Source organism: Cervus canadensis, chromosome 17 (genome assembly GCF_019320065.1).
Source record: "Cervus canadensis isolate Bull #8, Minnesota chromosome 17, ASM1932006v1, whole genome shotgun sequence".
Taxonomy (NCBI): domain Eukaryota; kingdom Metazoa; phylum Chordata; class Mammalia; order Artiodactyla; family Cervidae; genus Cervus; species Cervus canadensis.
This window is the reverse complement of record NC_057402.1, coordinates 38,752,497-38,765,980: the sequence shown is the minus strand read 5'-3', so window position 1 is coordinate 38,765,980 and position 13,484 is coordinate 38,752,497. Positions and strand designations below refer to the sequence as shown.

The following is a 13,484-nucleotide window of genomic DNA, read 5'->3' as shown; positions in this document are numbered from 1 at the left end:
GCATAGAAAAGTTTACCAAATCTTTAAGGACCTTAAATTTTTATATTTAAGCCTCACAGTATGCTAAAAGAAGAACATTTCCCAAATTCTTTTAATGAAACAAACAAAATTTATAGTAGCCCCAACCAAGATAGCACAAAAATCTACGGATAAATCTTCATTATGAATATTAATATAAGTATTATAAATAAAATATCAGACACAGAAGGCAGCAGTGTGGCATTATTCCCAGTAACACCAGGGTGGCTTAATACTGCAAAACCTATTTATCTAGTTCATTATATATTCCCATGATGCATTACATTAAGTAAAAAATGGAAAAAATAAAATCACTTTTACAAATGAGAAAAAGATATTTTAATAACCTTCAATATCTTTCCTTGGTATGAAACACTGATTTAAAATTGTGACTGATAAAATATGTGTATTTTGGCCCTAGATCCATTCTCATGCTTGATGGAAGAAAACCAGAAGGATGACCATTAAGGGCAGGGACCAGACTAGGATATCAAGCATCATTATTACCATTGAGTAATAATGGTACTAGCTGGTACCAGTGGTACCAGCTGAAAAATTTAGGAAGGAGCAAGACATATGAAAACTTGAAGGGAAGAGGTAAAGTCATCTTTGATTGTAGTTAATATGATCCATATAGAATGGGATTAGAAAATATTTCTTCTATTTTGAGTTTAGAAAAGGAAGAGGAACCAGAGATCAAATTGCCAACATTCACTGGATCATAGAGAAAGCAAGGGAATTCCAGAGAAACATCTACCACTATTTCATCAACCACTCAAAAGCCTTTAACTACGTGGATCATAACAAACTGTGGAAAGCTCTTAAAGAGATGGGAATACTAGACCATTTCATCCGGCCCTTGAGAAACCTTTTGTGGGTCAAGAAACAACAGTTAGAACCCTGTGTGGAACAATCGATTGGTTTAAGATTGAGATAGGAGTACAACAGGGCTGTCTGCTGTCACTCTGTTTAAACTGTGTTTTGAGCACATCATGAGAAATCCATGTCGGGCTGGATGAGTTACAAGCTGGAATCAAGATAGGCAGAAGAAACATTAACAACCTCAGATATGCAGATGATACCATTCTAATGGCAGAAAGTGAAGAGGAACTAAAGAGCCTCTTGATGAGGGTGAAGGAGGAGAGTGAAACAGCCAGCTTAAAACTTAATATTAAAAACACTAAGATCATGGCATCCAGCCCCATTACTTCATGGCAAATAGAAGGGGAAAAGGTGGAGGTAGTGTCAGATTTTCTCTTCTGGGGCTCTAAAATCACTGCAGATGGTGATTGCAGCCATGAAATCAGAAGATGATTGCTTCTTGGCAGGAAAGCTGTGACAAACTTAGACAGTGTGTTGAAAAGCAGAGACATTACTCTGCCAACAAATGTCAGTATAGTCAGGGCTATTGTCTTCCCAATGGTCGTGTACCATTGTGAGAGCTGAACTGTGAAGAAGGCAGAGTGTCAAAGAATTGATGCCTTTGAACTGTGGTGCTGGAGAAGACTCCTGAAAGTCCCTTGAACAGCAAGGAGGTCAAACCAGTCAATCTTAAAGGAAATCAACCCTGAATACTCGGAAGGATTGATGCTGAAGCTGAAGCTCCAGTATTTTGGTCATCTGATTTGAACAGCCCACTCACTGGAAAAGTCCCTGATGCTGGGAAAAATTGAGGACAGAAGAAGAGAAAGTCAGAGGATGGCATCACCGATGCAGTGGACATGAACTTGGGCAAACTTTGGGAGATGGTGAGGGACAGGGAGGTTTGGCGTGCTGCTGTCCATTGGGTTGCAAAGAGTTGGACACAACTGAGCAACTGAACTGACTGACTGACAGCTTGATTATATCAGCAAAGACCTTACTTCCAAATAAAGTCTATTCTTGGGTACAACATATCTTTGGGGGCAACACAGTTTAATCAGCAACAAATGCAGTAATAGATGTGTTAAAATACGTTAGATGCATGCTACAGACAAGGCATGCACATTTCAATGAGGATATTGTAAAGACACATACCTGAGGGGAAAAGTAAGGAGATGAGTGGGATATACAGCAAAATGCCATTTATATAACTTAAAATGTATGTGAACAATTAGTTCTACATGTTTTAAAAAAGCACATACAAGGGAAGAACACAGATTAAAATGGGAACACACATTAAAGTGGGCCTAAGGAATGGGGTTTGGGATGGGAATAAAGGTATTAAAAAAAAAAAGCTCTGCTCTAAGGGCACAGACCTGAGCTATGATATTTTTGCACTTGAGGTCCAAAAAAATTAATAATCACATTAACACATGAAAATAATTAACACATGAAAATAACAGCAAATACACATTTACCATTTCCTGTGTGTCACACACTGTGATAGCTCTGGCGTGTGTGTGTGTGTGTGTGTGTGTGTGTGTGTGTGTGTGTGTGTTCAACTAATTAAATAGAAGACCACTCTCATGACTCTTAACAACTTTCCTTCTTACTTGACCCCTTAAATGGCATTTTTAGAATGTTGTATTATTAAGCAATATAAATTTATAGAAATGTTAACAATTGAGGAGATTCAGTGAAATCTCTAATGCAAATCTCTAAAAATCTTTTAAGAAGAATACTGATAGTGGTTCATTTTGTATTTGTCACTTTCTTAAAGTAGTTTCTAATGTAATATAGGAAGGAACAATTCTGAATATTGAGTCTTCCTTTTGTTCTGAAAATTAATAAATTGTTCCTCATTTAACTTATAGATTGACTCCTTTCTCAAATCCCCTTGTACATGGATTGTATTTGTTCTTGGTCCTATATTCTCAGTGCTGAAAACTTTATTTGATGCCAGATATCCTGGTCATTAAATGAATGATGACAGAATGGACTCCTTTAGATGCCAAAGCTACCTTAGGTGAGATTTCAGCTTCCCAGCCCTGAATGTATTTGAAGGCACAAAATAAGAATCACAAGATCATCAAGAAAGACATAAAGTAAGTGTGAATTTTCTTCAGTCCCATTTGACTTTCTTGGAGAAGAGAAGACCTGGCCCTTTCTATCTGTCCCCAGAGACATACTGGAGCTTCTGTTCTGTTCTCAAAGTGCACTATGGATAATATGAAAATGTGTTTCTGGGGAACTTTCTCAGTGGCTGCAACTTTCTCAGGTGACCTGGTGCCATATTAATAAAATGTTAAAACCACAAAGTCCCCACAAGTCAATAAATAATGCAGGCTGAAATCACTAAATATTATGCCCCTGAGGCCCATTTCATTGAAATTCACTGATTCAACACTTTTCTGAGGAAGTTCTGCCTCATTCAGCATTCTTACTCTGAAGCTGGCCAGCCTGAATACCAAGGTCCTTAAAGGCTCTTCTTGCTGCTGTCACCCTTTCTCTGCACACAAATGATGGGGATACAAAACTGGCTCTCAGAGAATTGCAATTACACTGTGCCTCCAAAGGCTGGTTCATTTCTTCTCAGTTTCCAAGTCTGTAGAAGAAAATCATATATGCTCACTCTGCCTGCCTAGCAGATTTTGCTCCTCTCCACCCCAACTATAAAGTTCAAAGCACAAATTGAAAAGCCTTGAAAAGGCTGACTCAAAGTCTTTCCTTTCTGTTAATAATCTCTCAGAGTATTATGTTTGGAAGACTCTGTTTTGTAACTGTATCAGTGCTCTTATTCTGGAACTTCCAGAGCCAAATATTCAGAAATGATATGCTATTAATACATGTACTAACAACAAGAGTAAAAACATCTGCAATCCTGTTGCTGAAATTTGGTCTCTGTAAAACAATGCTGGATTAGATCTCAGAGACACAGTGTTGGGTGAGGTAGAAAGAAATAACTTTATTGTTTTGTCAGGTAAAGGGGACCACAAGGAATGCCCTCAAGACTATGTGTTTTGCCCTGGAGGAGGTAATGAGGAGTCTAATAGCAATGGTTCAAGGAGCAGAGCGTGATCAGCTCCTGGACATTCTTCTGACTGGTTGGTGGTGAGTAATTGAGAGTCAGCATCACCCATCTCTTTGTTTCAGCTGGTCTGGGGGTCTATGTGCTTGTGGGTAGCAAACAGTTAACTTCTTCCACCTGGTGCAGGTTTCAATATCTGCAAAACAGCTCAAAGGACATGACTGACAATACTACCCATAGTCCTTGAGGAAGAGCCAAGAAAGGTCTTTGACTTTGTTTAATGGCTAATGTATTATTATTTTGTCTTAACTTGACTGTTTTCCTTTCTTTCTGCATTTTCTCACTCCTCTGATTAAATTTATTCCTTGACTAAAGTCCTTCTACAGATAAAAGGCAGGTGAAGGACATATGTGGGCATCTATTTTGGGAAGGCTTCATAGGGTCCTGCTCAGTTACAATCCTTTTCACCTTCTCTTCTTGAAGGATAAAGGAGAGTGCAGATTGAGGGATTGCTGAGAGAGGAGAGAAGACAAACCAGATGTACTCTGGTGGTGACTACTGGTGGAAAACAAAGGATGCTTTGGGAAAAGCATCTTTACTTTTCTCTTTCAAATTCCTACAACATCATTTGTCTTTCAGGTGCTGTGTGTCCATAGGTACAGAGATGCCTGGAGCCACCACCTTGGTGTCTGTCCTCCCCAAGTTGTCCTGGTACAAGGGTAAGGAGAGAGTTCTGGGAAGGTTTGTATATGCCAGGCAGGTTTGATTCCCCATAATCCTGTACATTCTTGCTACTCCAGCAGTGAATGGTGATTTGTAAGCATTCTTCTGAATGAACATCTAGTGACAAGGAAAGACTCCAAAACATCACAATTTAAAAACAAATGGGGGTCTAAGTAAAACCTGAACCATTCTTTGTTAGCCATGAGCTTTATGGCAGATCACTTCACCTTCTTAACCCTGCACTTCCTCACCCTTAAAATGGTGCCAGTGATCCTTACGGTGCTGTCAAAGGAGATAATAGGTATTTGCAAATAATCGAAATCATCAAGCAAAATGTAAGCTATTATTTCTTCCTCTCACTCTACACTATATTGTATGTTTCTTATAACTTTAGTTAGGCATGCTCCAAGGGCTAAGACTTCCTACAAGCCAATTCAAAGACTGCTTTTGAGTAGGAAATTTTATAGAAAATGATGTTAAATGGTTGCAAATGTGGATGCAAGGAGCAGCACAGCTGCTAAAAGCAGAGTAGAGTCTTTGTACAGTCCTGGGAACCCAGTCAGTATTGTCAGCCCCTCTCAAAACTGGTGGTCAGCAGAGCAGGTTTGCAGCTGAGGTCTAGAATAGTTCTTTTAAAAGAATTTTACTGAAGTATAGTTGATTTACAATGTTTGTTAATTTCTGCTGTACCGCAAAGTGATTCCGTTAAGGTGGCACTAGTGGTAAAGAACCTGCCTGCCAATGCAGGAGATTTAAGAGATGTGAGTTCAATCCCTGAAGCTCCTCCAGGAAGATCCCCTGGAGAAGGGAATGGGTACCCACTCCAGTATTCTTGCTTGGAGAATCCCATGGACAGAGGAGCCTGGCAGACTATAGTCCATAGGGTCTCAAAAAGTCGGGTACAACTGAAGCAAGTTAGTATATATATGTGTGTGTATATGTATATGTGTGTGTATTCTTTTCATATTCTTTCCCATTATGGTTTATCAACAAGATATGGAATATAGTTCCCTGTGGTAAACAGTAGGACTTTGTTTTCATCCATCATCTATATACTAGTTTGCATCAGCTAAACCCAACTTCCCACTCCACCCCTCTCCACCCTCTCCTCCAAGTCTGTTCTCTATATCTGTGAGTCTGTTTTTGTTTTGTAGACATGTTCATTTGTGTCATATTCTGGAAGAATTCTTAGTCCATTAATGTCTTTTGTAAAAATGCTAAAGCACTTATCCACAATGCTAATTTCTTCCTAGGATAAGGTTTATGCATTATGTCACACAAAAAGGTCTGTTCCAGATTAGGACTAGAACAAGCCTTTTCTTAAAATAAATTTTTGCAAAGAACATGTCTCTGTTAGTAATTTCCTAAAAAATAAGGCTGCACTAGCCTTTTGTGTTTGCTCTTTGAGTCTTGTCAACTGAAAAATGTGTACAACCTAAAAGTTGAGTATTATATTTTATTTGAGGACATTACTGAAAACTACAGCCCAGGAAGGCAGCCTCTCAGATAGCTCTGAGGGACTGTTCCAAAGAGGTAAGGTAGGGGCGATATAGAAGTTTTTGGTGAAAAAAAAAAAAGCGCACATACTGTAACATCAAAAGCTAATCTCAGACACACACAGACACAGACACACACTAAACCAGACATCTCAAGTGAATGATTTTTGTGTTTTTCTATGTATGAGAAGATATAAGAGTCTTGATTCATTGAAATTGTTCCTTTGATATGCATCTTAACTATCCAGGGCCAGTATCCTGTTTTTCTCCATCTTGAATTCTCAGATTCACTATGGGAATGGGGCATCTGCAGTGGCTGATGGCTCCATAGCCACAACACTTTTTTTTTTACTGACATTTTTTCTTTGTCCACAGCCTGAAGGATGTCATCTTGCCTTAGTGCCATTTGATGGACACCAGTTGGCAGGCTGCAATCTAAGAAGAATCAAGTGAAATCAGGAGCTCCGTGTGCTAACCTATAACACAGAACAGAATCTCCATTTCCCTGAATGGAACAGCAGGCCTTGGCAAGGATCACCCACCTCCCTCCCCACAGGAGGCCCCTGCTTTTTGGTTCTCCGAACCCAAATCCGGATGAGACTGGCCATTTCTAGCTAAAGATCAAGTTACCCTAGGTGTAGTTGAAGTAAGAGAATTGTCTTCATTGCTGGTTACATGTTTTCATTTCTATTTCTTTTTTTTTTTCTCTTTTCTTGGGGGCTGTGAGAGACAAATTTTCATGAGATGAAAAAAATATAAACCTTGGCTTTGAAATACTGGCTTCTGTTATCCAGAGGAGCCTGGTGGGCAGTAGTCCATAGCGTCGGAAAGAGTCAGACACGACTAAAGCAACCTAGCACAGCACAGCACATCCTTATGCTAGTTCTGTGGGACCTGTTTCTTAATAAGATCCCTGTGTGAGTGCGTGCTCAGTTGATCAGTGATATCTGACGCTTTGCACCTCCGTGGACTATAGCCACCAGGCTCCTCTGTCCATGGAATTTTCTAGGCAAGAATACTGGAGTGGGTTGCCATTTCCTACTCCAGGGGATCTTCCTGACTCAGGGATCGAACCTGCATCTCCTGAATTGGCAGACAAACTCTTTACCAGTGCACTACATTAGAAACCCAATGAGATCATTATTTAAGAGTAAAGTTGCAGATCCTGGCTGGGTTTACAGGGGCTGCTGAACTCAGCCTGAAAAGTAACGAGTAAAATTATAAAAATTATCTGGAGGATAAAATGTGTTTCTATAACCAAGCCTGCAGACACCGAGATTCCCAGGCTAGCTGGAGATCAGCAATGAAGGCAGTACAGTCCCCCACCTGTCCCATTGAGGATGTCTGAAGTCACTGCAGCACTCTGACCTGATCAATATGCCATGTGGTAACTCCTTACTGACTGATAAGAGTTCTGAGTTACTGAGCCCCAGACTAGCAGCCATATCCTAGCCTGAGGCCTGAAACGTACCAATTACTCACACTTATCCTCAAGAGTTCCTACTCCTGTCTTTCAAGAGAGAAGACCCAGGGAACATTCATTTGATCACAATGAGGAAACTTGTTAGTAGTTGTCATTAAATATTCATGTTTGTTTTCCTATAGATTTAATCTCTCTGACCCTCAGCTTTTTTTTTTTTTAATTGTTGTTTTCTGTTACAGTGAGTAGGTAGTCTTAAAGCTGTGGGTCTCAAACTATGTTACTAAAGCATCAGAATGTTGTTTCGAGGTGAAAATCAACCCAGTATACACACATACATTCCATGAACACATGTATATTCATGTAAATGTATAGATGCACATGCATATTGTGTACATTTCATATGTGAGTACAAGTAACCATATATACACATCCTAAGTGTGTGCACATGTACATATTATACCACATATACACATGTATATATATACGTACATATACATATACAAAAGCTCACCTGTGGTAGTTAAAGCTCAGTCTGTCTCCCTGTCTCTCAGTCTGGCCTTCATGGTAACACCTGGGCACCGCCGTCTTTAGCCCTGCCCAACTCTGCTTTGAAACCATCAAGTTATAGGATTCTGAGAAATGGAGTATTTCTTGCTATATCAGTAAATAAGGGTGTTACAGTCATCAGTGATTTCGGCCCTCCAAATGTGAATTTCTGAGCCCTAAGGACAACCAGGAAGGAGAACAATACCTGCGATCCAGCAGCCATCAGCCTGCAGCCACTTCCTACAGTGAGCCCTGAAGAATTCGGGATGTAAAAATGCAGGGTACTGACCCCAGATAGCTGAGATGCATATGAAAGGAATGATTTCAGTGAGCCCAGCCTCTTGAATCTTCCCACACATAGAAAACTGCTCAGTTCCTTAAATTGAGATAATCTGGCCTTAATTCACAAAAACACTTTCAATGTTCAGACTACTTGCCCTTTGTTGCAAATTCTATATAACCTGACTCCTTCCCCTGCCTCCTGGGACAATTTCTCTCATCATTACTTGAGATGCTATCTCCTAGGCTTGAAGTTCTAAAAAACTCACCAAGCAAAACATAACTCTCAACTTTTAGATTGTGACTTTTTAAAATCAACAATTCAAAGTCCTGTTCCCACCAACCAGCTTGCTGGCAAATGTGAAAATGTAGACCTTTGCATGAGTCACTGCTCCCTGAGGCCAATCTCTCCTGAAGGAAATGAGATCATCTAATTTGAGGGGTTAAATTTGGCAAAAAGCAAACTTCCTTTAAGAACCAGGACAGTTCAGTGAGTCTGAAAGCTGGACATCCCAAACCCTTAGTTAGGACCCTTAGATCTCCCAGAATATCTTTTGTGTGGATGGTTTCTGCTTAAAGCACTTTCTGTCAAAAAATGAAGTAGAGTTTTCCATGCTTTGTGACTTGGGCAAATTGCTTAACCTTCATAAGTTCCGTTTCCTTATCAGTAAAATGAAAATAATTATAACACCTATTTCGTGAGGTTTGGGTTAGGATTGTAAAATAATCCAGAGAGAGAACTCAGCACATTGTTGGGAGCATCATCAACACTTGCTATATGTGAACGTCTTTACAATTATTGTTCCTGTGATTGTAGAACTAGTGCTGACAATGCCAACAAGAGTGCATCAGGCAACAATAACAAAAATACTTTTGGTGAAGTGTAAATATGACTTGATGATCTATAAACTTTAATGGGCAAAGGAGCAAAAAGGAAGAATTTCAAGCCAGGTGGAAATCTTAAGGGATATGGAATTAGGGGTGATGAAACTATAGACTGATGAAAAAAGCACAACTTAAAAATTGAGAATTGTACTTATATTTTATGTGATGAACAGAACTAAGGACTTAATTCCAGAATGCAGCGTTTCAGGTAACTCTAAGGGACTGCTCTGAAGTGGTAAGGAAGGAGCCAGGATATTTTGGAGTTTTTGCAGCTGAGACCAGGTAATCAGAACATCAAAGCATTACTGTTAATTAAAGAAATGTAGATATGTCAAGTTAAGTAATTTAGCACTTTTCTATGCTTGGGAAGATGCAAGAGTCTGGACTCACTGAAATCATTACTTTGATATGCACCTCAGCTATCTGGGGCCAGTATCCTGTGTTTTCCCATCCTGAATCTCCTCAAGGTGCTTCTTTGGGGATGGCTGCAGTGTCTGATGGATTGATGATGAGCATTCAGTTTCCATCTTGAGTTCCCTCAGGGCACACCATCCAGAAGGGTGATGATGATGACATCCAGAACTTGATGGCTTGATGGCTACAAAACATCCTTTGTTTATCAATATGGCAGGCAGCATTTTTTTTCATTGACTAAACAAAAGCTCATGCAATGAATGGAAAGGAATTAAGCACACATACATGATACTAATGTTGTAGGCATAGGTTCCGGGAAACAAACTCACTCAGAAGGACAATGCAGATAGTGGAGTGCAGTTTATTACACTAACAGGCCCAAGGCAGCGTCTCCCCTTACCCAAGGACCCCAATCAGTTTTTGTGAAAACCTTATATACCCTAAGAGTATGTGCACAAACCTGCTTCCCCAAATTCCCTGAAACTAGTCTGAACAAAGGAAAAAGAAAGATACAATTAAAGTTAACCTGTGATTCATATGCCTTAGGCCTAGGTACTTAACAGTGTACAATTTTCACACCCCAATTGTGGTCACACCCCAATAAGCATAATAGAATGTATGATTCTATTTAGTTACACAGATAATTAGTGTATTCTTTTAGGCTTCGGAGAGTCTAGCTTCAAGCCTGGGGCTCTTCCTTCTGGGGGGCCTGGTTTTCCAGTTGGTATGTTGTTTCCATAGATACAGGGCATATAGCTCAAAGTCCACAGTCCAGCCCAAGATGGAGTCCTGCTTTCAAGATGGAACCTGTTCTGTTTCCTCCTTCACTAATGGGTTAGAGCCCAGTGAGGATATCACAGGAGGGAAGGTACATGAACAGACCATTTTAGAAATGATGTGTTTCTGGATAAGTGGGGGCTAGTGTCAGGGGAGGAAAGAAATGACTAAGATCAAAGCCCTGGTAATTACAGAATTCACAGGACTGGAGGAGTTCATGCAATGGGAAGGTGAGAGCCTGTAATTGAGATCAGCAAAAAGATGAAAGGGGCTTTTGGGAGCTTTTTATGGGGAACAGATGGAGGGATGAGAAGGTGCAGAGCTGGTTCTGTTCCTCTGACAGAATGTGGAGCCCCGACTCTGAGAGAGACTGGAACTCCACAGCTGAGCCTGGGATCGGGTGAGTGGGAGCAGGAGTGTCACCTGGCCATCTGCGATGAGAGCACAAGTGACCCAGTGGACTCAGTGGAAGTGGCAGAGATTCCATCCCTGTTCAGTGGTAATGTAGGTCACCTTCACGCTGAACGTATCCCACATTCTCATACTAAATATTTATACACTGCCATCCAAAAGTTTAAATGGACACACGCACACACCCATAAGGAAGAAAATAAGTTAAGCTGTTACTGTCAACTCATGATGGGATCATCATCAGGTAAATATCAGCTGATATTTACCTGAACTATTCATGGCTCTTCTCCCAGTCCAGGTGACCCAAACTTTAATTACTGAAGGGTCTGAGTCCTTAGCTGGTTTGCCTTTATGGAACTGCTATTGTTGTTTGTATTCATTTCCAAGGGCTGCTGGAACAAATAAGAAAGGAAGCTACAAACTGTAAGGTACAGTTCCGGCGAGGCAGAAAAGGAAAGACGACCTCAACAGAAGTAGGTTACCTTTATTCAGGCAAGGAGGGGCGACAGTCGGCCTAACTACCAGGCTGAGTGCCAAGAGGGATCAGGGACGCTTCATACTTATACTTTGTGGAAGCGATAAGGGAAACGTCGATCAGGCGGGATATTTTGAGTATTCTTTCATTGAGATGACATTTGTAGTTGGGCAGGGGGTGATAAGTCTCCTGGGCGGGTGTAGGGGGTGGTAGGTTTCCGAACAGGGGATGATAAGTCCCAGATAGATGCACCCGGCCTGGAGCATCAGGGTGGAACTAAAGTTATGCTTTGTTTTCTCTGAAGTGAGATGATTCAGCAAGGGGCCTTTGAGACTGTTGTTCTCTTTTCTAGGCCCAAAAGATTCCTTCGCAAACAAACAAAAATTCAGATGGGATCATCTGGCAACAAAATGGTGATGAATCTGACCTTCAACAGACCCTGAGTCTTATTATATGCTGATTTGACTACGTTAGCATATTAAATGACATAGCATCTGGTGGCCATGACTGGACATTAGAAGCAAAAAACAATGAAAAGAGGGTGGCCCCCTATTCCCTTGAAAAAGCCCTGCCACTTCCCTGGTAGACTAATGCACATGCCTCTCCATAATTAGATTCACTCTTCCTGACTTTGTGCTTCCCTTGCGGCTCAGCAGTAAAGAATCCTCCTGCCATGAAGGAGACATGGGTTTGATCCTTTGGTTGGGAAGATCCCTCGGAGAACAAACTGGCAACCCACTCCAGTATTCTTGTCTGGGAAATCCCATGGAGAGAGGAGCCTGGTGCACTACAGTCCATGGGTTGCAAAAGAGTTAGACCTGGCTTAGTGACTAAAGAACAACAACTCTTGCCTCTGTCTTTATCCTTTAAAATTAAACACCTTTCCCTGTGTGGGGTGAGAAGTTGATCTGTGAACTTAGTTCCTTCTACATTTTCTGGCCACTGAATAAAGCTTGAGCTGTGCCCATCTCAGCTTCAGTATCATTATTCACCTACTCAGACTTGAATGGAGAAAGAGCCTTCCCCCACCAAGGCAGAGAGCCTCAGCTGATCTAGAGCTCAGACAGGGTCCATACAACTTAATCTGTAACACTAGCTTCTGATGGTACCTGGGAACCTTGGCATTACTTGCTTTGTTCCTATACAACTACAGTCTCTGCTTCTGTTGTCAGATGGTATTCTTCCTCTGTGTGCTTGTGTGTGTCTCTTCTCCACTTTTCTAAGAGTACCTGTCATATTGGAGGTCATACTGAGTGGCCACCCTAATTTGATATGACCTCCTCTTATCATGGTTACATCTGCAAAGACCCTATTTCCAAGTAAGATCATATTCACAGACACCAGAGTTTGGGACTTAAACATCTTTTGGGGTGGACAGAATTTAACTTATAAAATTATCCACTAACATTTCCTATTAGACCTTGAAGAGGCATGGGAGAGATATCCCAGCTTATTCTCCAGGTATATCTTTCCTACCTTCTTTGTATAGCAGAAATTCAGTTTCTCTTTAGTAATCAGAATCATTTACCTTGATCGAGACAGTAACCTTCCTCTTTATAGTGGAATAAAGAACCCCATGTGACAGGATACAGCCTCTGTTTTCAATCCAATTGATACACCATTGTGTTCTCTGGCAAAAGCATCCCTCTCCTTGGAACTATGATGTCCAGACCAGCAAAGCACACAGTTCTAAGGATGGGAAGCAGCAATTCTGCAGAAGAGATATTAGACATACTAGTGAGAAAAATCATTTCCACTTAGCTTTGATTTCCAGACTCTTGTATTCTCATGATTGCTTGCTAGTTCAAAGTGGACCATCTCCAGGGTGCTACCTCCCAATGGGTACCATAATGGAGCTTTCTCAGGCCACTCCTACCATCATATCAGGACAACTGCTTCTGAGTGACATGGCATATAATAGGATATATTAATTTCATGAGACTATTATGCTATTCCTTTGATTGTGAAGTGAGTGCTTTGATCAGAAGTACTGTTTGAAATAACTGATGGCAAAAGTGGTTTCTAAACAAAGTAAAAAGCTAAATGTCCTGCTCAAGCTTTTACCTACTTGGAGGATATCTCTTGCTTTGCTCTTTAAGGCCTCAGTTGAGGGAGAATGTAGTGATTGGTGCCAGCATCTCAAGCAGA

General features: G+C 40.7%; 1 long non-coding RNA gene across 2 annotated transcripts; it reads left to right on the top strand.

Annotated features, from left to right (window-relative positions):
• The first annotated feature begins 3,702 nt into the window (after positions 1-3,702).
• LOC122455184 lies at positions 3,703-12,303 on the top strand. 2 transcript variants are annotated; one of them, XR_006273607.1, is made up of 4 exons: positions 3,703-3,990; positions 4,547-4,626; positions 6,502-6,772; positions 11,689-12,303. It is a non-coding gene; the product is annotated as an uncharacterized LOC122455184 (long non-coding RNA). The 2 variants fall into 2 exon arrangements; XR_006273606.1 differs by lacking the exon at positions 11,689-12,303 and having other exon boundaries at positions 6,502-7,413.
• Positions 12,304-13,484: the final 1,181 nt, after the last annotated feature.